This window comes from Stegodyphus dumicola, chromosome 8, assembly GCF_044657685.1.
Source record: "Stegodyphus dumicola isolate Sdum_Otavi_A_Nest chromosome 8, ASM4465768v1".
Taxonomy (NCBI): domain Eukaryota; kingdom Metazoa; phylum Arthropoda; class Arachnida; order Araneae; family Eresidae; genus Stegodyphus; species Stegodyphus dumicola.
The window spans coordinates 169,854,454-169,881,447 of NC_140775.1; the positions used below are offsets into that span (position 1 = coordinate 169,854,454).

General features: G+C 32.6%; 1 protein-coding gene across 3 annotated transcripts in view; it reads left to right on the forward strand.

Moving 5' to 3' along the window:
* Positions 1-26,994, forward strand: part of Frl (formin-like protein) — a 146,967-nt gene that overhangs the window by 744 nt on the left and 119,229 nt on the right. The gene's annotated exons all lie outside the window — the stretch shown is intronic.

Consider the following 26,994-nt stretch of genomic DNA (forward strand, 5'->3'; position numbering starts at 1 on the left):
GTACCTTCATAAATTTATGTATGTAAATTCCATAAATTTATATAGAAATTTTTCTGCAGTCTTGTTATACAATGCATGCTTTTTTTGCATTCACATTTAATAAGTGCACATGTGTATATTTACATTACAAAATTGCCCTATAATTGCAACCTTCTTAAATGTGTGTAAAGTTGCTACTAGTAAATTGTTCAAAATATATTTCAATTTTGTATGTATATATATATGTGTGTGCTTGCATGTGTATGTGTTTGCATATATCTGCGTTAGAATATTTTCCTTTAAATTCTTGTTCTCCAAACTGTAGTTTTTTTTACATAATGTTTAATAAGCGTATTAAGTCAACATATGTGCAACATAATATTTAATAAATATAATCAGATCAGCTTTATATTAAAAGGGAATATGTTTACATAATTTTATTTCACAATACATTAAATTTGTCTTGTTTAAAACTTCATATGTATCTTAATTTGGCTTTCAAACTAGCTCAGCAATTATTTGAATAAGCAGTTAAAAATTTTATTCAGAATTCTACTGTTTTTAAAACAATTGAATGCCTTTCTTATTGCGGTTAGTGATGTTGGCTGCTGTATTGATGCACCTAAGTTCAAATCCCATTAGAGGCATGGATAAATGTATAGTGTCCATGTGGCATGAGGGCATTTAAAATACTGTCAAGACAAAAGGCCTCTCAAGTGGTTTAGTAGTAGGGAAGAGGGGTGAAAGGTCTTCGAATTCATCTCCATGGGAATTTTCAATCAAACTAGGGGTAGAGCTGCATAAGTTAACTTAGTGGGACTGTTTGAACATTGTGAAATTCTGGCATTCCTGCCCACTTATACCTATTTTTTTTTTTGTTGGATAAGTTTCTGACATGATTGTCATCCCAAATATCAGAAATATATGTTTATTAGAATTGTTTGATTGCTGTATAATTTTCTTCTCTGAAGAGGAAACTGCACTATGTTTTATAAATATTTTAATCTGAATCTTCTTGGAACTGAATTAAAAAATAAATAAGTAAATAAAAAAATTAACACTTTTTTATATCTTTTCTTTGTTGATGATGATTGTTATAATTTTGACTTATTTTATATGTGTTGTGACCAAATCTGGAAGTCTGGCCTTTTCTCGTTAGTTGTTACTAATGGATTGGTTGTTGAAAGATGTCGGGTCTTTTTTAAATTTTGGAAGAAGGTTAATACCCAAACTTATGCTAATAACCATTTAGAATGTCATACATGGGTGATGTTGCTGGAGTATTTGTTTTGTTCAACAGGTATTAAATGTTGAATAGTGCTAATATTTATGTAGTTCAGTCATGCAAGGTTTTTGAACCTTTGTTAGTTAAGACAGAAAATTCCATAGTTACTAAAGTGAAAAAACATTGATGAAACATTTGATGGTAAAACAATTAAAATTTCAGATTCACAAAGATTCATAAGATTTCAAAATGAACCCCCACAGCCACATCTTTCCTCCATTGATTTCTATTAATTAAAGGATTTAATCATATGAGATGCACAACTAACAGTGGGAGAGATTGCCCAATCTCAAAATATGCACTTTTCATCTGTTTCCTAGCACTCGGCAATAATAGGAAAAGAAATTAAATTTGATCAGTGAATGCCTCCAGTTTCTTCAATGAAACAAAGCATGGAGTTCGGAAGTTACAAAAGAGATCCTGCGAGAAATTGGGCTAATATATAAGAAGTAGATGTTTGTTGCAGTGGTTGGAAGCAAAAGATGTTTCAGGAAGGACTTGCATTCTAAAAAGATGTTGTTTACGGTATGACAATTTTATGCTGTTATTATTCACTACTCATTCATTCCTTGAGGGGAAATGATCATTACTATATAGTTTTGTGGCAAATGCATGATAAATCTTGGCATTTAATACTGGACATTTATGAATGAATAGATATGAAATCCTGTTCTTTCAGTACTATAATACCTAACCATAAATGGTAGTGTCAAGTGTGTAACAAATAATCAATTTGGGATATGAAAGTGTGCTTCTTTCATATTATGACATTTCTTTAATGGATTACTATTTTTTATGATACTTGAACCTTTTCTGGCTGATTTTTGGAATATAGTAACTGGTAGTTTGGCGACATTTTGGAGGCGATAAAGGTTCCTACCTAGGACTTTGGTAATAATGTGAGAAGTACTCAGTTCCGATTATGCATTATGTTGTGTGAGGGAAATGAGAGATCATGTGATATTAATGGACGAATTACAGTCCTTTAATCGGAAAAGAGGGGAAAAATTTGGAAAAATATCTGTAGCAGTATATTATTTTGTATTAAGCTTCATTGTGTGTTGTGTGAAGTAGTGTTGATTAATTTTTGGATTGCATGGCGCTGTCTAAAGTGAATTCTAAAATTTTAATGCGTTTATCTGATAATTCAAAAGAATTGGTTGAATGGTAAGCTAATTTTTATTAATTTACTGTATGTGCTTATTTATATTTTAAATAGTGTTTTTGAATTTAATTATATTTTAATTAAATGATAGTTATTTTGTGAATTATATGTTTGTAGGAATTTGGTATATGTTTGAGTGGAAGTAAACGTGCATGGAAATAATTTAAATATTTGACACTAAGTATTTGTAACCATTTGTAATGTTTGCGGTATGAATTCGTTGGTGACGTTTATAATATAATAATTTAGAGGTAAAAGTTTTTGGATATTTTATTTATTTTATACGTGGAAAAGTTCATCTTTGGAAAGGGTATATACTTTTTCGCAATCAGGTAATTTCATATATGTTCTTTTTACCGGATTTAAAGATTCACAAAATTTTCATGCATTTTCGTGAAATTTTTCTAATTTATGAGAAAAAAGCAGTGTACATGGATATAGTGAAGAGTGTGCGCAATGCCATTTTTGTGCAATTCTGGGATGTTTTTTTAAGTAAAAATAAGTCGACGTGTACATGGTTTAATTATATTTTAATTAAATGATAGTTATTTTGTGAATTATATGTTTGTAGCAATTTGGTATACATTTCAGTAGGAGTAAATGTGCGTGGAAATAATTTAAATATTTGACACTAAGTATTTGAAACCATTTTTAATGTTTGCGTTAGAAATTCGTTGGTGACGTTTATAATAGATAATTTAGAGGTAAAAGTTTTTGGATATTTTATTTATTTTATACGTGCAAATGTTCATCCTTGGAAAGGGTATATACTTTTTCGTGATCAGGTAATTTCATATATGTGCTTTTTACTGAGTTTAAAGATTCACTGAATTTTTTTGCATTTTCGTGCAAATTTTTGTAATTTATGAGAAAATAGCAGTGTAGATGGATAAAGTTAAGAGTGTGTGCAATGCCATTTTTGTGCAATTCTGGGTTTTTTTTTTTAAGTAAAAATAAGTCGACGTGTAAATGGTTTATGTGTATGTGCTATTCTGAAAAACGCGCAAGGAGTTTGGGATTGTGCACTTTTTCCCAATTTTGCAGTTAATATTTGTCATGATTAAGCAGTTTTGTTACATAAAATTTCTAGCATAAGTGTAATTCGGCTAGTAGATTGTTGGAAAAAGTGTTGAGTAAATAAAAAGAAAAGAAACTTGTCTTTACTTCGTGAAGACAATATGGCGGCGAAAAAAAATAGAGGGTTGCTGTAGCAGAGTTGGTCACCAAAAAATCGCCAAGTTACCATAACCCAAAGATCAACCCCTTTTCTTTTCTTTTTTGATGAAAGAAATATTGGATTTTAACAAAAGATACCTGGGAATATCGTCTGCACATACAGTTCGCGTTGGCACGTTTAATCATATTTTATCAAACAGTTTCAGGCATTTGAAAGAAAGAAACTTGCTTTAGAAAACTGTGTTGTGAAATTTGTAAAAAAAATATCCTTATCATTAAGTACACGGGGTCTGAAATAGGACAATCACACATCCAAAATAGAACTATTATTTACTTCCAGTGCTCTTGCAAAAAGTCAGGTACAAAATGCCATCAAATCATGTGTACAGCTTTAGGTACTTATGTTGTATCATAGCACACTGTGAAGGGGTTTGTTACCGAAAGTTCAAAACCAAGGACTATGACATTCAAAAAGTAGAGTGCTCTGGCTGGCCTACTGATGTTGATAAGGCCCATCATCGACACCTTGTGGAAGAAGATCAGTGTACAACCACTCCAGAGCTTTCTAAAGAGTTTGGCATCAGTGCCATGTCCATTAGTCGTGCTGTACATCGCATAAACTTGATGTACAAGTTTAAATGCTGGGTACTGCGTAAGCTGACTCGAGCAGATAAGGACAGACGTGTTCGTGCCTGCACTAATCTGCTTGAATATCAACAAAAGAACAAAATTCTGGATTGGATCATCACTTGTGATAAAAATTGGATTTACTTCAACAGACTGAAAAGAGTGTTGGTGTGTACCCGGTAAACCTTTCAGTAGCGTTGCATAGTGCAATTTATCTAACAGAAAGATCATGCTTTGTATGTGGTGGGGTTGCCATGGTATTATCCACAAAGAGTATTTGGAAAAAGGTAAAACCCTCAACAATAACGTGTACAGCGAGATGTCAGTGTGTGTTGACACGTCTGTCAAAGAAACACATTGAACTAAATTCCGGCGCAAAAAGGTAATGTTCCATCAAGATAATGCAAGACCACATGTGTCTGGGTTCATCGGCTGGACTCAAATGGGATCTTTTGTCACTACCATCATACAGCTCCGATATCGCTCCTTTGGACATCTACCTTTTTTCACACCTGCAGGTACATCTTGCTGGTGCTATTTTCCCGTCTGCACAGCAGGGCTGTGGAGTCAGGCAGATTTAGGGGTAAAAGAAGTCGGAGTTGGAGTCGCTAAAATTAGGTCGACTCCGACTCCAGTTTTTGTTGGACAGTTTGAATTTGAAATGAATTGAAAAAATTAATGACAAGCTGAGTTATTATTTTTATTTATAGACTATATACATTATTAAATAGTTATTTTCTATTTTATTGACATATTAATAAATATAAGGGAGGAGGATGGATGTGATATTTGCCATTAGTGATTAAACTGATTCATTTAGTTACTTTATTTAGTTACAAATCTCACTGGTAAATTTAGGTAAGCAGCAATAGCAGCAAGAACTCCTAAAATTGATGCCATTCTTAGGAAGCGAGCAGTAAAAGGAGCAATTATTGATCAAACAACGCAATAAGGAAGTACATATTTGATGATAATAGAAGAAGTAGATAATCTTAATGTTTCACTAACAGAAAGACTGTGGAATGATCTTGCAGAGTTGGAAACTCTTCTTTCTACACCATATATAGCTACACAAAAAAGCTGCAATCTGAAGAATTGACAGGAGGGAAGAATGGGGGTATTTGTTCTTTCTGAAATGGAGGGTTTATTGCAGAAGGAATCATTTCTTTAATTAAGAAAAGAGAAACTAGTTTGCTAGACAATGAGGTCTTGCTGGGCTCAACATATGTAGATCCGAAACACCAAATTTTCTTGGATAACGAACAAATTAAAAATGCAAAGAAAGCCATCTATGAACTTTCATTAAGAAGGAAATTATTCTCAGAACAACTGGAGAATTCAAATCAGGACAGTCAAGTTGCAAACAATGCGATAGAGTCTTTATCATCCTTTTCCAGTGATGAATTAGATTTTGAGAAATATTTTTGGATAATATTGAAAAGGCTAAGGCAAAGCGAATGAAAATAAAGAACCAAGAGCCTTTAGATATAAAAATGATAAAATACAAATAAGATTTCTACATGGCCTTTGAAGAAATAGAGAAATATGATTGCACTTGCAAGACACCTCTTTTAGAGCTTATAAAAATCTATTCTGAAAAGTTAAAAGAAGTAGTCTTAACAGTAAGAGCTCTTCCTCCTACTCAGGTTAGTGTGGAAAGACTTTTCTGATCTCTGAAGGTTATCAAATCAATATCTATGGCTTTCCAACAAAGATCTTGCCAAAGGTTTACTGTTTTTTAGAAATAACTAATGCCAGTTTTTCCATTTTATAATAAATGTTAATTAATATAAATAATTTGTTATGCCATCAATTTTTTTTCTGTATCATCTATTACTTCTTTTATATTAAAAAAATAAGCTGTAACCCATGTTTATATGTTTACGTATATATATATATATATACACTGACTACCAATAAGTATTTGGACACCTATGCAAATGACGATATCTGCGGCCCTAAGGTACGTCACGGACTCCGCCGGTATATATCGTGTAGGAAACAGCATCAGCTTTAGTCGCATGCAAGATGCCTCGCAGTTCAGAGCTCTCTGATTTCGAGAGAGGTACAATTATCGGGTATCACAAATGTGGCCAATCCTTAAGGGATGTATTTAGCGATCTGAAGTACCCAAAATCCACAGTGGCCTATGTGATTAAGAAGTGGAAGGTGAGCAGTGATTCTTGGAATGTGCCCCGAGTCGGTAGACCAATGAAACTGGGAGATAGAGACCAACGAGTGCTGTCCAGAGAAATTCAGAAAAACCGTACCCAACCGATGGCCCTCATCCGCGAGGAGTTTCAACAGTCATCCGGGAGTATTGTTTCAATGAATACCATCCGTAAGAAAGCACATCTGCTTGGTTTTCATGGTCGTGCTGCTGCCCATAAGCCTTTGATCACAAAGTCTAACCACGCTGCTCGGTTAATGTGGTGCAAAGCACATCGAAATCGAACCGTAGATCAGTGGAAACGGGTTCTTTGGAGTGACGAATCAAGGTTCACCCTTTACCGTTCAGATGGCAGGGTCTGGGTCTAGTGTCTACCTGGAAAACGTCTCCTACCAGAATGCATTGTGCCAACAGTCAAGTTCGGCGGAGGTGGAATTATGGTTTGGGGGTGTTTCTCCTGGTATGGGTTGGGACCCTTGGTCCCCATTCATGGTAAGCTGAACTCCGTTGTCTACTGCACTATTTTGGATGACAATGTGCTTCCTATGTTGTGGCAGTTTTATGGGTTGGACCCCTGTTACTTTCAGGACGACAATGCCAGTTGTCATGTTTCGATGTTAACCAAGGCTTGGTATGGTGCCTATGGAGTTCATTGAATGGATTAGCCTGCCCAGAGGCCAGACCTGAACCCTATCGAGGACCTCTGGGACGAGTTGCATCGCCGAATTCAGGGGTGCACTACCCTTGCAAAATCGGTAAAGGAACTTCTATGTGTTCTCCAAACCGAGTGGAAGAAATTACCACTAGCTGTCATACAAAGACTTGTGGAAAGTATGCCCCGGAGGGTCCACGCTGTAATTACCTCTCGTGAAGGCTCTACCAACTATTGATTTTGAATAAAGTTAGTTTTTCTTTTCTATCACAGGTGCATAGCCCTGCTGCACAGGGCATCCGAAATGAGGTTGATCTGTTTTTGGACTCGGGGGCCCACCAAGTTTCTGGCTGAAGTCTTTGAAAAGCTACCAAAACATTGGCAGAAAATTATAGATTTGGGTGGTGATTACTACCCATAATAAAGGTAGTGCTTTCATGTTTTTTTTTTTTTTTATAATTTTTTTCCTAATTTTATTAAGAACATTTTTGGCAGAAAACTTCCTTAACAACCAGATATTTTTTACAACAGCACAGAAATTTATGGAGAGTCGGAGAGCTTTATTACTCCCCAAGATGCTGTTTTTTGCGAATGTTTTATAAACCACCATTCCATATATTGGTAACAATGCATAAATGATGCTGGGCATTACTTTGGTTAAATAGGTATCCCCCTTTTTTTGGGGGGGGTACAAAGTAAAGGAAGTAATTGCAAAAAAATTAGGGTATTATATTTCAATAGAAATATCCATTTTGATCATTCCCAATTGAATGATTTTTTTGCTTGCCATCTGTATGTATAGACAGAATAAAGGGCAGTTTCGTAAAGTAGAATTAAAGGCCCATTTTCAAATTTTGCTTACATATGCTGTTCCAGAAGAACAGAAAGAAAATCCAAGATAAATTAATGTTTAAAGTTTAATTTGAGCAATTCATTGTTTAAAATGACTATAAATATATATCTACAATTTAAAATATAAAAAATCAATTCAAAATTTTTAGATAAAAATTTAGGAAATCAATAAAAATAATTTGTCTTCATGTCAAGTTTGCTACCTTGAGATTATTTTACCCCCAATTAGTTTGTAAATCTGCCTAAAGAAGCACAGTACATATTCAAAGTAGTCAAGCTTAGTTTGACTAGTGTATATGTCACTGAATATGTACTGCCACTTTTAGACAGATTTACAAACTAATTTTGGGTAAAATAATCTCAATGTAATGGACTTGACATGAAGTGGAAGACAAATTATTTTTTTATTGATTTGTTAAAGAAAAAAACTTCTGTAATTAATTTTTATTATAGCTCATTAATAGTTCATATTTAAAATAATTAAACTTCTTTATTTAAAACAGTAAATTAGGTTAAAAAACAAAGAAGTTAAATAAAAGGAAACTTGAAAGGGACAGGCATTTTTGCCCACTATCACACATTTTAAGATTTATATTAAAAAAATTTCAATTGATTTTTTTATATTTTGAATTGTAGAAATATATTTATAATCATCTTTATACAATGCACTGCTCAAATTTAACTTTAATTTATCTTGAATTTTCTTTTCTTCTGGGACAGCATATGTAAGCAAAATTTGAAAATGGTCCTAAAAATGATTCAAAAGGGATTTTTTCCAAGGTGTTTGTATGTATGTATGTATGTATCTCACATAACTAAAAAATGATTAGCTGTTGAAATTTTGTATATGTGACTACTATAACATCTAGTTGTGCATCTCCCTTTTTTATGCAATTGGTGGAACCAAACATTTTTATACATGAAAAATAAATACGTGTGGGTAATTTAAAATGTTCAGAATTTTTAAATAAAACTTGTAAAATAATTAGATAAGATTATATATATATGTAATATTTAGGCAGTTTGGCACATGAATGAAGTTTGGCAATGAAATGACGACACAGAAGGATTTAAATTTACAGCTCCATATCTTTATTCAAATAAAAAGGCATATTATTATTCTTTACTTAATAAGATTAAATTCAAAGCATCATAATATTCTAACAAAGAAAGACAGAAGAGCAGTAGCACAGGTCTTATCAGCAGAGGAAGAGAGCGGTCTCTGAGGCAAAATGGCACGTGTTCTTTATTTATAGAAGTGATTATGTAATAGGCTGGAATGTTCTAGAAAGTACAGGTCTAGGGGGAAGATCCTGAATTTGCGGAAAGTTAATTAGAGGTTTCTTGTTCTCATAGAGCAAAGCCATTGTGTTTTTTATATTTTACACACATATATATATATATGTAATTAAAAATATGAAATAATTAAATAAGTAAAAAATATGCATAATTTAATAGGTCATACCAGGAAATTGAGCTGTCCTAATCAGATTTTTTTTCTCTGCTTTTTCAATCACCTTTAAAACTAGGCATTCCCTTTGTAACAACCAAATATATTACTACTGATGAATGCCAAAACCCGAACTACAGCAAAAGAGAAAATGCTGGATTTATAAACAGTCCCAATAGTTCAGCATAAGAAAAGAAAATGCAATGCATGGAGAAAACAAGATAAATTGAAGAAGAAATATTTGATCTGAAACTGTAAAAACTGTCATATTTGTTATAAAAAGGCGGTATATAAAATTACATAAGATTTAAAGGAAAAACTACATTTCAGGTAGGAAAGCTAATGGGCTTTTCACAGGCCTGGCTCTGGCATTTTTGGTGCTTTAGGCCCTTGTTCTCAATCTTAAACACTAAATTCTGAAGTTTTCTTGCACTAACAAAAGCTTTAAAGCAGGAGTGACTAATCTTTTTGAAATCAAGGACATAAATGGGGTGGGGGTGGACATTGATCACAGAGTAATTCCATTCCATTAATGAAGATTTGGGGGGGGTGGAATCACATTGTGGGTACAGGTTAGTTACCCCTACTTCGGAAGTATCACTTTTGTAAAAAAATAAAGTACTGCTATTGATTGATGTAAGCATATTTATTAAAAAAATGCATAAAATTACAGTTTTTATAAAAATTCTGAAATTGAATGTGATACATGAGCTTGGTGATCTTTGAAGATTTTAGTAATATTGGGATGAATGTATGATAAAATCACTTGCATCTCCTCTTCTATATTTGTGAAGCTTTCATGTTTCTTTATTTTAATAATAATCATCATTGAAATCCTGCCTTGCAAAGATATGGCATGAGAAATAGTAATACAAGTAGTGTATTTTTCAGCTAGACCTAGATATTCATTTTTAACAAAGATCCAGAATTTTTCAGGAATATATTCAATGAACCTCAATTTTAGTCTGTAATCTAAAGCAAGCAACATTAGTTCTTTTCTTTCACTCAGAGAAAAATTTAGAATTTGGAAGAGACAAGCAAATTTCTTGTTTAATCAAATTGTTTAGTGTTTAACAATGAGAAATATTAAAAAAAATTTTTTTCTTCTGTTCTGATCAGATGTTTGATAATGAAATTATTACCTCACTTGTATCCTGTACAAGCAGAAACATTTCTGTTTCTTTCTCTTATTCATCTCTTCCAAGGTAAAGGAATTTTTTTTATGTTGCTCGTAATTTGAAGATATATAAGAATTTTTTCATTTTCTTCCATACTTATATTGACAGTATTAAAAGCAAACAAAAATATTAGCCAATATGCTGTTATGCCAGATGTCATTTTTCAGATGTTTTCTAAATGCTTTGTATTTTTCTATTTCAAGAAAAAAAGTAATTTATTTCTCTATTACACCACGTTATTTAAAACCTTGTATGAGAGCCACTTGACTACTGTGTGAAGAAATAAAAATTTGTTGTCTGTTTCCACAGACATACAAAGTTGTCTGAAAATTCAGTTTGTCACGAGAATTAAAATTAACCATGGAAACTACTTGATCCAATGCATCGCTTAATTTCTTAAGCATTGTCTTTATGACAAGTACTTCTCTGTGCAAGAAACAATGATGAAATATTGTATTTGGATTGATTGTTTTCGTTAAAGTCGTAAATCTTTTAACTGATGTCTGCAAATACTGACACATTGATCACATGATAATTTTATTGTTTTCATCTATAATGTTATTGCTACAAACAAGTCCTGGTCAGTTGAATGCCCCAAAACTTCATTGCAATACAAAAATTGATTTATTTTCTATTCGTAAATAAATACTACAAAGACTATAAGATATGCCTAGTCACTTGTATCTGTTGATTCTTCTATTATTTGTAATGCAAAGGGAATGTTAAAAAGTTCATCTTTGACTGTTCTTTCACTGTTACAGCATATGTCGTTAATTTTTTTATGAATCATGCCATCAGATACTGGAATTTTCAAAATGTACTTCTTTTCATGTTTCTCAAACATAATTGTCACTATTTCATAGCAAGCAGGTAAAATGAGATATTCTGCTGTCATGCATTTTGTATACAGTCAAAAGTCGTTAATTCGGACACCCATAATCCGGAATGATCTATAATCCGGACCTCAAAGCTAAAATCTTTCTGCGCATGCGCCGCATTGACGCATGCGCATAGGCGTTTTACTCGTGCGCGCAAGACATTTACGACTGCGCATATGCGTCTGCGCAAGTGCAGAATACGTTTTCGCTTGCGCGTTTAATATATAACGGACGGTATAAGCTAAAATTATCTAATTATCTATTTCAGTTAATGTTGATGATTGCGTTGTTCTTTAATCTTCGAATTGGATCCAGCTTATTATTTTTTGCAGACTGTAAGAGCAATTTTATAAAAGTAAGCTTGAACTTTCGATTATGTCAAATAGAATTTCCGATGCTGGAGCTCCCAAAGGATCTAGAAAACGAAAGTATGTTTCGATGTCCATCAAACAAAAAACGAATTGCTACAAAAAATGGATAAAGGCATATTCTTTGTTTATCTAACCGTTCCAAAATCTGTTTATCAATTTCACGCTGCTCTGCGCGGGGGGGGACGTCACGGCGCGCAATGAACTGAAAGTTGATTTGTCAACACTATCGTTATCTTCAGGGCAGATGTTTTTATTTTATTCGGCTTATAATTCCTTACTAAATGTAGTATTTAATTTCGATGTACTCCGTCTTTGATATGATTTAAATCAAATTCCTCGTCATTATAAATATCACGAATACAAATCAAATAGTTTTCTGGTTGCAATTTTCTAATTTCGGCTATGCGTAAGGTATGCTTTACGCATCCGCGCGTTGAAAGAAATGTTTAATAAAGTAAACAAATAAATATTAGGCTTCTTTTTTGGTAAATTTTGATACCCTTTAGATCCTAATTGCTCATTATTTTATAAATTACGGTTTCATATTTTTAATTTTATAATTTCTGCATGCCATCTTACCAGATTTAAACTGATGATCTATAATCCGGAAAAATCGATAATCCGGAATCGCCGAAGTCCCGACGAGTCCGGATTAAAGACTTTTGACTGTATTTTAAAATTTAAGTTACAAAAAATGTTACGATTTGCATATAAAAAACATTGGAACATAGAATGCAACCAAAAGAACACTTATGAAAATGGTGATGGTGCTTAATATAAGAATTGTTATGAATTATGTTATAAGAATGTTATTGTTATAAGAATTGTTCAGCTTTGTTCCCTGAATAATTGTTATGCACATGGTTGCCAGAATTTAGCACATTCTGAAAGTTTGTCTTCTACTAAAGTGAGTGCAATTATACATAAGTATAAAAATATTTATGAAAAATATAAAATTAATTGATAATATGTTGCAAGACTTATGTAAATTTATTTCATTCAGAAAGTCGAATAGATGATTCCTGAAATCAGGGACATAAACTACAAAGTACTCAGAATTGAAGTGAACTGCATGTGTGCATCAATGTGTAGCACTGTAAAATTAAAAATGAACTGATTTATTGTGGAAATATAGTTCTGTTTGTTTGGTGAAAGTGCATGCATTGAGTTGGGAATTGATCTTTGCCTCTTCAAATCTTTCATACACTGCCTTTCCTTTACCAACTATTTCCTGATCAAGCTGTTTTTCATTTGTTCTCATAGTCTCAGAGAACTGTCCAAATTTGACGTTGTATGCTAGCCATGATCACTATTTTCCAAGAACAGCTGAAACTTATGTTCCGCCGAAATATTCCCAACATAATGAAAATAAAAGAGGGATTCTGTTTTTACCATTTTAAAAATAACAAATGATGTGACTTTTTCTACTTGAGAGTATATGGTGTAGGTAGTGACATTTCATATAGAACTTGGGTGTTTCTCAGAGCAGTGTTTCCAAACAGTGATGTTTCATAAAATTTTCAAATTTACATATTTTTTTTAAGATTTTTTATCGCATTTAAACATCATACATATGAGAATCACTATTTTCTGGGTGAAAACAGGGAATTCTGTGTGGGTTTTGAGGAGATTAACTAATCACTTGAAGGTGCTTTGCATATTGGTCTGTCAGTTCTAAGGTTATGTCTTGACTTCTTTAGTGGAACACACATTTATGATTGAGCTTTGTCATTTTTGTACGTGGTGTAATAATATTGGAGACAGACATAATATTGGAGACATCGCACTAACAGGCATGTGCGATGCCTGTTAGTTATTCACATAAGGTATTCCAGGGTCTGATTTGTAAATTTAGAAGTTCCAGAACTCCACAGAATGCTGTCAGGAAAGATGAACCAACATTGACGAATAAGTAAATTAATAAGTAAATCAAATTAAAATCCAATAAAATGTAAAGAGATAAATAAAAAAAAATTACAAATCATTAATGGTACACAGTTAAATAATAAAATAATGGACCTTGTTTTATTTGGGGCTCCAGCTGAATTTAAGCACTGAATATACTATTTTAAGAGATGATAGAAACAAAGAATATTTTTTCGTAGCACACTAATAAAAATACTTAAATCAGTTAAAGCACCAGTAATGAGAATAAAGAAAATGTTTAAAACAGTATGGCAGTTTGGGAGGAAATTTTAACAGATGTATAGGTTTGGAAACAGAGTAGTTTGATACTTTCTTACCAGTACTCTGAGGCATGTTTTTAAAGTACTCTTTTGAAATTCTGGCACAGCAGTCAGAAGCTGCCGGCACCATTACAGAAACTTAGAACTGTGTTTATGTGTTTTTTTAATATTAAAAATGTCTCTGCCGATATAGAAACCCATTGACTGTAATAAAATTAATGATTCTTTTTCTCGGTGCTAAAAACATGAAAATGGCTGAAATTCATTCAGATTAGTGAAGTATAAAGAGAAAACATCATAAGCAGTAGAATGGTATGGAAATCAGTTAGAAGCTTTTTAAGATAGCCGTTCAATTGATGATGATGAATCAAGTAAGTGACCTTCTGTCATTACTGAAGATTCCGTGTAGAAAGTTGATGAACAAGTGAAACAGAACATCATTTTCTGATGACTTTCCTAGGGTTTCTTGCAGTGTTCTATATGAAATTGTGAAAATTAAATTATTGAAAATTGTGCGCATGCTGGGTACCAAAATTGTTGACAGAGGTGCATAAAACCAAACATTTAGGTAGTGCTTTAACTTTCCTTCTGCAGTACAGTAAGGGACATGATGATTTTTTAAGCCAAATTTATCACAGGTGATGAAACCTGGGTGTTTTATCTACATTAAAATCAGTAGTGTTAAGTTCATCGACATCAGTAATGTTAAGTGTATCACCAGTGGATGTAAAAATAATGGAAGAACAGCTTTAAATTCATGTGTTACATAATGCAGAATAGATGTGTGTAAAGATGACCAGTTCCCGTGGGAAAGCTACTAATTAGAGTTCTCACTGTGAATTTGGCAGATGACAAATTCTCATGCAGGTCTTTTTTTCCTAGTTTGTTCTCATTCCCCTAGATTTTGTGCCCAAAACTATGAATACCAAGATTATGAAGCAGTATTAGAATGTTTCATTCTGCTAGCGGTATGAGAGTCATTTCAAACTAGTATTTTTTTCTATTAACATGCATTTATTTATAAAGCAGTGATCATAGCTGAGTGGTTTAGAAAGCCAGAGTGAACAAACTTGAATGGTCTACCAAAAGCTTGACCCAAATGAGGTTTTTTTAAAAAGGAATTTGAATGCCATTTTCGAACTAAACCAAACACTGAGCTGTTTTTATTATTTTACAAGGGCAATAGTGTGTTATGTAAGCATATATTTACAGACACATAGAACATTTTCTTCAAAGGGTAAAGGTTTAATAGCAACAGAAAGTGAACCTATGAAACAGAATGCTGGAGTTTTTAGTCCTGGAGTTGTATAGAATAAATTTTTAGATTCTATTGAAAGAGCATTTAAGCACCAGAAAGTGCCAGAAGATTTCAAAGTGTAAATATGTTTTACTAATTGGAGAAAAAACTTTAAATATCCTTGTCTTAAAAATAATAACAAAAAAAAAAAAAAAAAAAGTGAAAACTCTTATTCTAAAAGAATATCAACCCACTTCTCAAGCCTGCTTAGAAAACTTTACTTCATGATTGACAGGCACATGGACTATTACTGTAAACCAAGAGAAGTAAAAGATTTTGAAACACTGAAGGAGTTAATTATTTCAAGCTTTAGATGGAAAAAGAGCATTGCACATCACAATATACCAGGGAAATGGATGGTTGAAGCTTCAAGAATTAGCTAAATAATATATTTATTTTGTAGTGAAAAGAAAATCTTTTGACAGTTTGAAATGAAACTAAATGATGCTGAGGTTCACGTATAGAGCATGTATACAAGATAAATATATTCCCTTACACATGAGACAAGACTACTCAAGGCAAGAAGGATTTCATGCAAGAAAAGAATACATATTATATTTGTGGAAACTATCAACACATCACAAAAAATTACCCATACAAAAGAAGAAAGAGCAAAACAGCACTAAAGAAGAACAAAAAGGATGATTGCAGAGCTTTCAGAAACTCAAGTAGAACTCCAAGAGAAAAAGCCATAGTAACTAAAGTGGACACATCTTGTCTATGCCCCGAATTTGAAGAAAGTATCAACTATTGTAAAAAGTAGATGTTTTTATCAATTCTGAGAAAATCAAAGCTATTGTAGATTCCAGAACATGGATAATAATCTTATATTTATTACTGGGAAGGAAATAAAATCATGCTAACCCATGCTTTCGGACAGCAGTTGAAGTGAAAGTTTGCTGTACACCTATTTATAATAAGAATTATGGAAATAATTTATTAATTTTGTGGATATGTTAATTGCAATGACTGGTAAGCTAAATGTGTCTTGTTTAATATTTCCAGATATTCATAAACTGTTGATTAATTCTGCAGGAGAAAATCAAACATTGATAATTTTAGTTCAAGAAATAATTCTGAAAAAGAAAATTTGCTGAGTCTGCAAGCGAAGGAAAATGTAGAATTTCTTCGCCAATGCTTTTGGAGGAGAAAAGTGTTGTAATATATTTAAGATATTCATAAACTGTTGATTAATTCTGCAGGAGAAAATCAAACATTGATATTTTAGTTCAAGAAATAATTCTGAAAAAGAAAATTTGCTGAGTCTGCAAGCGAAGGAAAATGTCTTTGAATTTCTTCGCCAATGCTTTTGGAGGAGAAAAGTGAAGAGGGGGAAGGGGGAGAAAGTGAGCACAAATGGAATTACAGGTGCTTTGACAGCTGAAAACTTACTTAGCACATAGTTCTATTTTTGGAGCATATCTTGGAATAAGGAAAAGGAGAGGATCCATTATTCGTGTTTTGGCCTAAATTAAGATGACTTTCTGTTGTACTTTTGAAACTCTCAGCTTTTTGCAAAATGTACAGAAATTATCAATTATATTGACATAATTGGACCTATTGAACTTACTGCTAGAAAACATAAATACATATTATGCCTGGTAGATCGATGTTCTCAATGGCCTGAAGCAATCCCACTGAGAAGCTTGACAGCAAAAGCCATTTGGGGGCATGCATTTGGAGTTATTTATGAAAACAAGAATTCCAATGTAAACGTGATAAGAACTTTATTTCAAAATTAACTTTAGAATTTCAGGAAAGACTAGGTTTTTTTATCCTACATTCTTTCTTCTCCTTGCTTACAGGGCATCTAATGGATTGGTTGAAAGGTAGAACCAATCCCTTAAGCAAATCAGGACTGATCCTTCAAATTCGGATAAGCATATCTCGGGTTTACTCTTTGCTTGCTGGGAAGTGCTGAGCTACACTGCTGGAATCTCACTATTTCAGTGGATATACAAAAGACAAACAAATTCCTTAGCAGTACTGAAGTCTTTGTGATCTGAAGAAATAAATATACCACCTAATCTAAGCATTTCAGCAAGTCTTCATGATCTGGAGAAATATGTAGCGTATTCGGAAACTAAGTACCGTTTCATTCTAGCGCCGTTGCAGTGCTGTGGTAGGCGTCCCACGCATGTGCACTAGTCTTTCTTGTTCACTGACTTTCAATTGTCGCCATTTTGGTTGCTCTATGTTGTGTTTTCAGTTTGCTGTGCACATTCAAAATGTTTAAGACAATTAGTTCTCCCGCTGACTGTGAGATTCGTGCCGTGATTAAATTTTTGAACGCGAGGAATGTTAAACCGGCCGAAATTTATCGTCAAGTGACAAAAGTTTACGGTGAATCCGCGATAAGTGATGGAATGGTAAGAAAGTGGGTAAGAATATTTAATGCAGGTCAAACAAATGTCCATGCCGAGGCTCGGAGTGGTCGGCCTTCTGTTGTCACCGATGATTTGGTAAGGAAAGTTGATGAAGCAATTCATGAGAACAGACGCTTCACAATGACAACTCTTTCAGAGGCATTTCCACAAATTTCACGTACTGTTTTGTTCGAAATTGTGCTTTGGATCTGACGATGACACGAAAAATGCTGTGGAGTCGTGGTTATCGAAACTGGCGGGAAGTTTCTTTGATGATGGTATACAAAAACTGGTCACCCGCTATGACAAGTGTTTGATCATTGGCGGAAACTATGTTGAAAAATAGTTTAAGATATGTATTTTCATGTAAAAATAAAATTGGATTCGAAAAAATTGTTTTACTATTTTTTTTTCCAAAACGGTACTTAGTTTCCGAATACGCCTCGTACCTATACCACCTAATCTAAGCAGTTCAGCAGTGGATTATTTACAGTTTTTAAAAATAAAACAGGAGCAAGCAGTCAAACAAGCCAAATAATTGCAAGTGAGAAATAGCAAAAATGTGTTGAATAGGTCAATCGAAGATCAGTACCAAACAATTTCAAAATCGAAGAGCAAATCTGTTTATTAATTCCAGATTCAAGTAACAAACTCTATGCATGTTTTACTTGACCAGGAAACATTGTAAGTTATTGTCCACCTCATTCTAATGAAGTAAACTATTCGACGGAAAATTTTGACGCATTCAAATAAAATTCTAAAATTTTGAGCAAGTGTCAATGCAGTAGAAATGATATTTGAAGATGAAGAAGAATTCAAAGAAATTTAAATTTAGCCAAGACAATATTTCTCATCCCCCTGGAAGATTTTATAAATAAATGAGAATCTGAATTTAGAAAATTTAAATCCCCAGCAAAGAATAAAATTAATCACTCTTATCAGTCAACACCAAGCATTCACCAGAAAGCTGAAAATAGCCAAAGTTGAAACTAATAAAATTAGATTAATACAAAACGTGGAAGGAAAGAAACTTTATGGATTTTGGATCATTCCAGATAAAGGACGTCTGAAATTCGAACTTTGTACTGTAATGACTGGTGATGGAACTTGGGTGACATATATGAACACTGAGACAAAATAGCAATCATTAGAATCATACCAGTTCTCCTAACAAGTTGAAGAAAACCAGTCAGATTTTTCTCAATGAGAAAGGTTAAGGCCACTGTCTTTTGGGAAGCTGAAAAAATTACTTGTAAGTGAGATGTTCTTTTAGTCCAGACTTAGCTCTTTCTGATTTTCATCTGTTCATTCATTTGAAGAATTCACTCGCAATGAGAGCCAGCATTTCACTGACATCGAGGAACTGCAAAATACTTTGACTGGTTGGTTGGGATCCTAGTCGACAAAATTTTATGTACGAGAGATTTGTAAATTGGTGAAACACTGACAAGTGCTTGAATTTACATGCTGACTATGTCAAAAAATAGATTGCAACTGTATTTTTCAGACATATATAAAGAAATAAAGGTGTCTGTAGGCATTTTTTATTTACACTCAAATGGAGGTGACTTTCCATACAACAAAATGCCAAATGTATGATGCATTACAACGTATGTTTTTGACTTATTAATCTGTCTGCTAGGATACAGACAAAGGGAAGGGGTGGAATCACTTGTCATAGACATTGTCACACATAATTTAAAATAATGGGGCAGTTTTTTGGAAGTATGATAATAATTTCTGAAGCATTTTGTGTACTCTGTCCAATTAAAATCATTGGGACTTTTTTAATATGATACTGCATCATATTGGGTACAATCAAATACATTGTGGTCAGGAGTACCCTTCATTCGACATTAGCACAGGTCCCAGGTTTTCTTTCCAAACTGTTGCAAATTGCTGAGAAAGGTCCATGACTCATTATGAACTGGGTAGCAATATGCTGTTGAACCCCATTCTGACATTTAGGCAGAACTGTAAGATACATCTGCTCATCACTAGATGCCATTGCTTCTGCTGTTTATTCACAAGTACAAGGTGCACTGTTGTATGGTAAAGTACTTAAATGGGGCAGTGGGAAGAGAGTTGATTTTACTGGATAGCATCAGTTGCATTATTTGCAACTTGCATTACAAGCTCATTAGCAGTCTTCTGTATTCCAGAGTGGGAGGGAATCCAGGGCTTAAATCAGGGATTATGTTGAATCTTCACATTAGAAATGTTTTTAACATCATTTCAAATTTTTTGGCTGTTACCATGTCACTACCATGCGATCTGACAAGTGTTTTCATTGCATAGGCAAAAGATATTTATTTCTCATGTAGTCTGGCAAGTAGCTAATTTTTCATAGTGTTGTTATACTCATTGTGACATAAGATCAAGTCATATGTCAAATTATAATTGCTTAACAAACAAACCTAGAGATTTAAAAGCATTAAAGAAACTTTCTCATAATTTAAATTTTTATTTTTTGAATAATCAATCTAATATAATTTAAAATATATTTAATTTGTAATGTAACCAACTGGTAATTTTTATTTTCATGTGCTGCATTTAAGTAATTAATAAAAGATGTTTTTAATGCTATATTACATATTTTAATACTGAACCTCAATTGTGTACCTCTATTTCTTTTCATTCCATCTTCCTGGAAGAAAGGGGCATGGAAATCAAACATTGCTTTATAGGGAAAATATCCAAACTTAGCTTACTTGAAATTAACATTTTCGTCTTCATAAGTTTTAAAGATGTATAAAGCATAATAAATTCGTTTCAAATAGCTGCTACAATTTAAAATGGAACTTAAATTTTTTTTAAAAATTGTCAGATTAAATTTAAGTTCTAAAATGATTATTATAAATATTACTTTCAATAGAATATTTTGACATATTTGAATATCAAAATTTCTAAAATCACGCATTAAAAGAGTATTTTTATGCAATTAAATATTTTTTAATGTCATACTCTTTAAAAAATCACTCTGAACCATTTTGTTTGATGTAATTAAGATCAATCTAGTGATAGTCATCTTTATGTATTTTTAATTTCAATATATGTATTCTTCATAGTGTTTCCTAACTAGCATTCCGTCTGAAGCAAGTCTCGAATCGCTTGAAGTTGATATAACGTCACATTTTTTTATTATGGGGGGTTGGATAACCGACTTTGAATGAAGTGTAATTTTGCGAATTAGTCGACTAGAAGTTGAGATGTCATATCTTAAACGGAGCGTAAAAAATCTTACCGGATTCAGTTTACGCCTTTCTTTCTGGGAGTCACCCGCGTTTGACTGCGTGGGATCGCGTGGGAGGTGGCTATTTTTGCGCCAGAAGTAAGGTACTACTTTTTGTTTCGTTCGAACTCACACTTGGCCATCTCAGATCATCCACCATTAGGTGCCACGGAGACGCTGTACTTAGCGTTGTCGCCCGTTGCCTCTTGTGTCGGTTTCTGACTGTTTTCTTTAAACGTTTTATGAACCTCAGGGATATGGGAGGTTGAGTGTACCGCATAGAATTCATTCTTATCTCAAATTTAACGTAGAGTATTGGTAATCGTGGCAGAGCGATGGCGCGAAGAATTTCGTGGTTGGTTCTACTGTTTGTGATATTAGTGGCGATTGAAGTTCTGATAACCCTTGAAGTTGTTTCCAATGCTTCTTCAAAATTGAACCTGCATTGGAATAGTTATCTACTATGATATGTGTAAATTTATTGATTGACACTGAGAAATTCTAATATATTCGATTTCTACAGATTTACATCAAATGAAATCTTCCATACGAACGTAGAGAAATATTTTAAAGCTGTACGAATAAATAATTGGAGTTATGCTTTGCAAAAGTTTTTCATTGAAAATAAGGCGATTTTATGCCGATAATTATTACAATTAAGCAAATTCAATTTGAAGTTTGCGTTTAATTTCGAAAAATAATTCTTATGTTTTGAAGGGATATAATGCTTCTTTAGTGAGCGATAGTACTTTGTGCCGTGTTGCAAGAATGATGACACTTTAAATGAACGAAGTGAAAGCTATCAATAATAATAATAATAAATCTGATGTGTACACCACGACTTCCTTGTACGGAATATTAAATAATACGCATTTTTTCTTGCATTTCATTTAAACTTATTGGATTGAATTAAATCTACTTCGCCGACAGCGCATAAACCACAATAGAATAAATGCATTCTTTAAAATTCACTCTAGTATTTGTTTACCATAGCGACACTCTGGCGCTAGATTCACTTAACAGTATTATATTTCGTTCATATTATAACTCATAATGCACAAAATTTATATCATTTAAAGAATAGAATTATCTAATAGTTGCCACATGTTCTATTCAAATACTATAATAAATAATAAAGCTAGAATGATGTATAAAAGAAATTAAGCAAACAAAACAAAAAAGAAAGTTTTTCACAGACGATTGAGTATTTCTCATTCAATTAATTCAGTTCTCACTTCGCGAGAAGGCAGAAATACATAAAAATTCAAAATATCTATATTAAAAATTACGAAGTAAATTTTAAACACTTATTTCCTCGAAAAAATTCCAGAAAGGATTAAGCATGATTTAATTGGCAATAATAAATGAAGACGTTATCTTTGTTGTTGCGAAGCTAAGTTTTTTCTAGATTGGCAACAAATCTACAATTCTGCTGTTTCAAAGAGCGGTAACGTCGCTGAACACTGGTAGTTCGGTCCGAGGTTCGAATCCCGCGAACGGGCTGGCTGCATGGGCGTTTTCGTGGTTTTCCCCATGTGTAACGTGTATACGAGCCAGTTTCCCTTAGAAAGTCCTCCACGAAGGCATCCCTCCCTTTAGGCAGATAGCCCACGAGTGCTTTGCCTTAATCTAATAAAACCAAAACCAAACCAAACTGCTGTTTCAAATGTAAACAAATATGTCCGCCATGTTATTTAAAACTTAACCGCACTTAAACAGCTTTTAAATTGTTGATAATTGTACAAATATTGCTTCCAGAATTACGAAAGGCATAAAAAAATTTAACCGGAAGATAAAAACAACATAATTCAATCATTTTTAAAGCAAAAACTGTATAATTTACAAACATATAAGAGTAAAGAAACTGAGATAACTGAGCCGGGTAATAGAGTGGATATATATATAAATATATTTATGGTGCTACTTTGGTAGACGGTTGCACGGATTTTTGGCGATTTACGTTGGCGCAATTGTCAGCGCGATTTTTACAAACGTCAGCCATCTTGAAAAACGCTGTTTTTACGCATAGTAAAGTATTCGAAACTTCCAAATAAATAAATAAATAAATAAATATCATTAAAAGTTATGGATTAATTTTTTGTTGAAAATGTCGTTTTTTAAGATGACAGGCAAGTGTAAATAAATATATTTACTATGAGTATAAAATACTAAAGTAAGGTTATTATTACTTTCATATAGCAAAGAAAAGAATAAAAACACCGCTATAAAATCATTGGGCCAACGTTTAATTAGATTAAAATATTACTGAAATTGAATATCGAATTAAAAACCATCATACCAACATTTAAAAGAATTAGAATATTATTAAATTCAAATACTTCAAAATACGTTATATAGAATATTAATTAACATTAAAACATATGAACAATAATTATCTCAGCAATTTCTGAAAATAGTATATTAATTTTTTTAACAAAAATTGAAGTATACAATTTAATTATAAAATAAAAGAAAAATATGTACTTACACTTTTTTTGAGTATTTAACCTGTTGTTTATTGATAAGTACCACAAAAAAAAATCAGAATCATAATTTAGATATCATCTTTGAAGACATCTTTGAAGGAATTCGAAGATATGAATTAAATTTTAAAACGGCGCGGAAATGCACAAATTGTCAGTAACCAATCAGGGAGCTGATTGCAGCTCGTTAATGCACAAATATTCTATAACCAATCAGAGAGCTTATTACATCACGGCTAGAATTAAAATTATTTAAAAATGCATACCTAATAAAATCATTTTTTAAAAAAATGCAAAATTAAATTGTATTTTAATATTTAACAGTCATAAATAATGTTTAAAACATTAGATTAAATTTATAGATATTAAAACCAATTACTTTTAAAGAAGGTGACGTCATTAATTACATCATCCACAACATAAAATTTCATAAAATATGATAAACAATAAAATTTTTATTTCAGATAAAAATGCAAAATTAAATTGATTTTTAATATTTAAAAGCCATAAATAATATTTTAAACACGGAATTTATGCACAATAAAACGCATTATTTTTTAAATAAAATGACAACAAAGTATAGGTTACCATAAATAACTTATCCAGCAATGGGTTTACCATAAGTTGTATTACTCGCCAAAGGAAAATCGCCAAAATCCGTGCAACCGTCTACCAAAGTAGTAGGAAAGGCATAAAAACTTTAACCAGAAGATAAAAACAACATAATTCAATCATTTTTAAAGCAAAAAATGTACAATTTACAAACATATAAGAGTAAAGAAACTGAGATCACTGAGCCGGGTAATAGAGTGGATATATATATAAATATATTTATATACGTTTGGTGCGGCCGATTGCAACTAAAATACGAGGTGCACATCTACATGTTATAGCAGTCCTATATACAAAATTTCAACGTTCTGAGGCTACTCGTTTTTGAGTTATGCGAGGTACGTACGTACATACGTTCGTACAGACGCGACAAAAAAATCTCTTCAGAATTAATTTTAAAGCAGTTTTATAATTTTTTTGGAAGAAACGAGTCTTTTATTCTGTTCTTACGTACAGATATCGCGCAAAAACATCGTTAAATTGCACTCGATAGCGGTCAAAATGGATATTTTCGTTGAAATATGCTGCCTGAAACTTTTCGCGATTACAATACTTCCTTTTTACTTCGTACAAGGAAGTAAAAAGGAACAATCTTGGCTAACTCTGTTAAATAGTATGCAAAGAAAGGAAGTGAAATACTGAATTAAGGCTTTTTATCTTAGGCAAAATATAGTTGATATTAGAAGCTGACATTTGGAGTTAATAGATTTTGTTACGTGTAGAAGACTTCAAGGAAATAATCATTAAGTTTTTCATTTCATTTTCATAAAATTAAAATAATGACTAAGACTTTTAGTATATGATTTATTAAGTTTTACTCCCTCCCCCTCCCCATATTTTCATTTTAAACTACACTTTCATGAGTTTAGCAAGTGGATTTTTCATAAGAATAAGCAACTCCTGTAATTTTTGAGATCGGTATTTTTTTTTTTTTTTTTTTTTTTGCATATTTATGCTTTTTAAACCCCTACCAAATCCTATAGGAAAGGTATTTTCTTCCGCGAAGATTGGGGGGGGGGTGGAAGTAGCGGAAAGACGGCACTGCTTGAATGTTCACTCTGTAACAGATGGTGATTAAAACTTCAGAGGAGAAATAAGCATTCTTTGGAAGAGACAACTGGCAAAAACTGTTGTCAGGGAACCTTTGTTTATTCTTTGGAGACTTTCATAGGTGTTTGGAATATTCGATATCTGTCTTCCTACAACAGGACCGGCGGTAGATATTTTCGCCGCTAAAATTAATTTTTCTAAATTGTTCTGTTAAAATTAATTTCTAAATTTTGCCACCCGATGCCCTGCCCTTCTGAAAAGCACATTGTGAGTTCGCAGCCACTAGTTACTAGAAGATGTTGTTACGGCGCAGAATATATACAATTTTCTCCTGTTTAAGTTAATTTTAAAATGTATTTTTATAGGCCTGTTTCAGTAATAATAATTTTCAGATTTCAACATATTTTGCTTTAAACATTAAGCAAATAAGTTAAACAACATATTTTGCTTCTCCTCGCTTGTATGTAATGGCTGAATGTACGTAAGCAAATAAAATATAATATTGATTAATAATATATAGGTATATCTTATTCATTTACGCTTTTTAACCGTATAAGTTTTTCCTTTACCTCATTTCTGAGAAACGGTATATATCGTGTCATGTCGGTTTCTTAAGATTAAAATTTATGTGAAAAGGAGGACAGTTTTACATGTAAATACGCAATTTAGAAACTGAGGAGAATTCAGGCGGTTTTTGTGACTGACGAAATGAACAAATCTATTAAAGCTTTTTTTTTTTTTAATTGAAGGTTGTATGTGATTAATGGTAGGGAAAAGAAAATTAAAAGCTTTATTAATAACAGAACGAAAAAATATTCTTTGTAACAGCGAAAGTATCTGAATTGAGTAAGAACAGATTGTGAAGAACAAATAAGAACAGCGTGAAAATTTTAAAAGTAGACAGACCGCCTCATTAATCAACCTGACAAAATTTTGGGCTGTAAAGTTCCTTAGAATGTTAAAGTAAAATAAATTTTGGGTTATAAAAATGCTAAGGAAAGTTCAGAAAGTTGAAAAATTCGATTTTGATGAAATGAACGGTTAGATTATTGGGTTTGGATGACGAATGGCTGTTTGAAGCATTTCTATTAAAATTAAGAGTAATCTGTAGTCGAATTTTTCTTACTTTTAAAGGAGTACTTTTACTTTTTTTTTTCTTTCAACTGGAATGCATCAGTTTCATTTATTATTCGTATAGCTTTCGGCAATCATTGGCTGAGAAAGATCTCCTGAATGCTAAAATTGCAGGTATGTAAATTTGTATTTGAGAATCGTTGCCTTTCAGTTAAGTATTTCCTCTAATAACATATCTACCTATGCACATCATCATTAATATTGCAGATTTTCCGGGAATTGTCTCAGAAATATCTTCTGATACTAATATTTGAAAAGGATGAAAATTTGCGAGTTTTTGGTGCCGTGATTTTCGATGCTAAGGTTTGCAATGAAATTAAAGCTTTGTGCTAAGTTAGAATCCCCTTAAAAAGAGGGGGGGGGAAACTGGTAAGACCCGCCTAACGCTAGAGAGCGCTGAGAGCGCCATTGAGTGTGTGCTGAGACTCGATGGATGATGTGCGATTTCTGAGATTGAGATATTATTATATTTAATTAAATCAATTTATATTTTATTGATTGGTGATTATTGATTTTGATTTATTGATATGAGATGTGATATTATGTTTTGCTGAACCACCACACTTTCAACAAACTTGGATTACCACTGAATCTTAAAACCACCGATGCGCTTCTATTAGAAAAGAACAGCAATAATGATTTTGAGGACGAAAACAATAGTCGGCCAAAGAAAGTTTACTCAACAGCGGTGAACTGACGGTTAGGTTGGAGACGAAAGAGCAAAGATAAGCTATTGGAATGCATAGATAAACTACCTTTAAAATCATAAAGGAGTGTCTGTTTTAGTGATATCATTCAGTTCCGATATTAAAAATCTCTTACGATATTTGGCATTTTAATTCTGCAGGCAA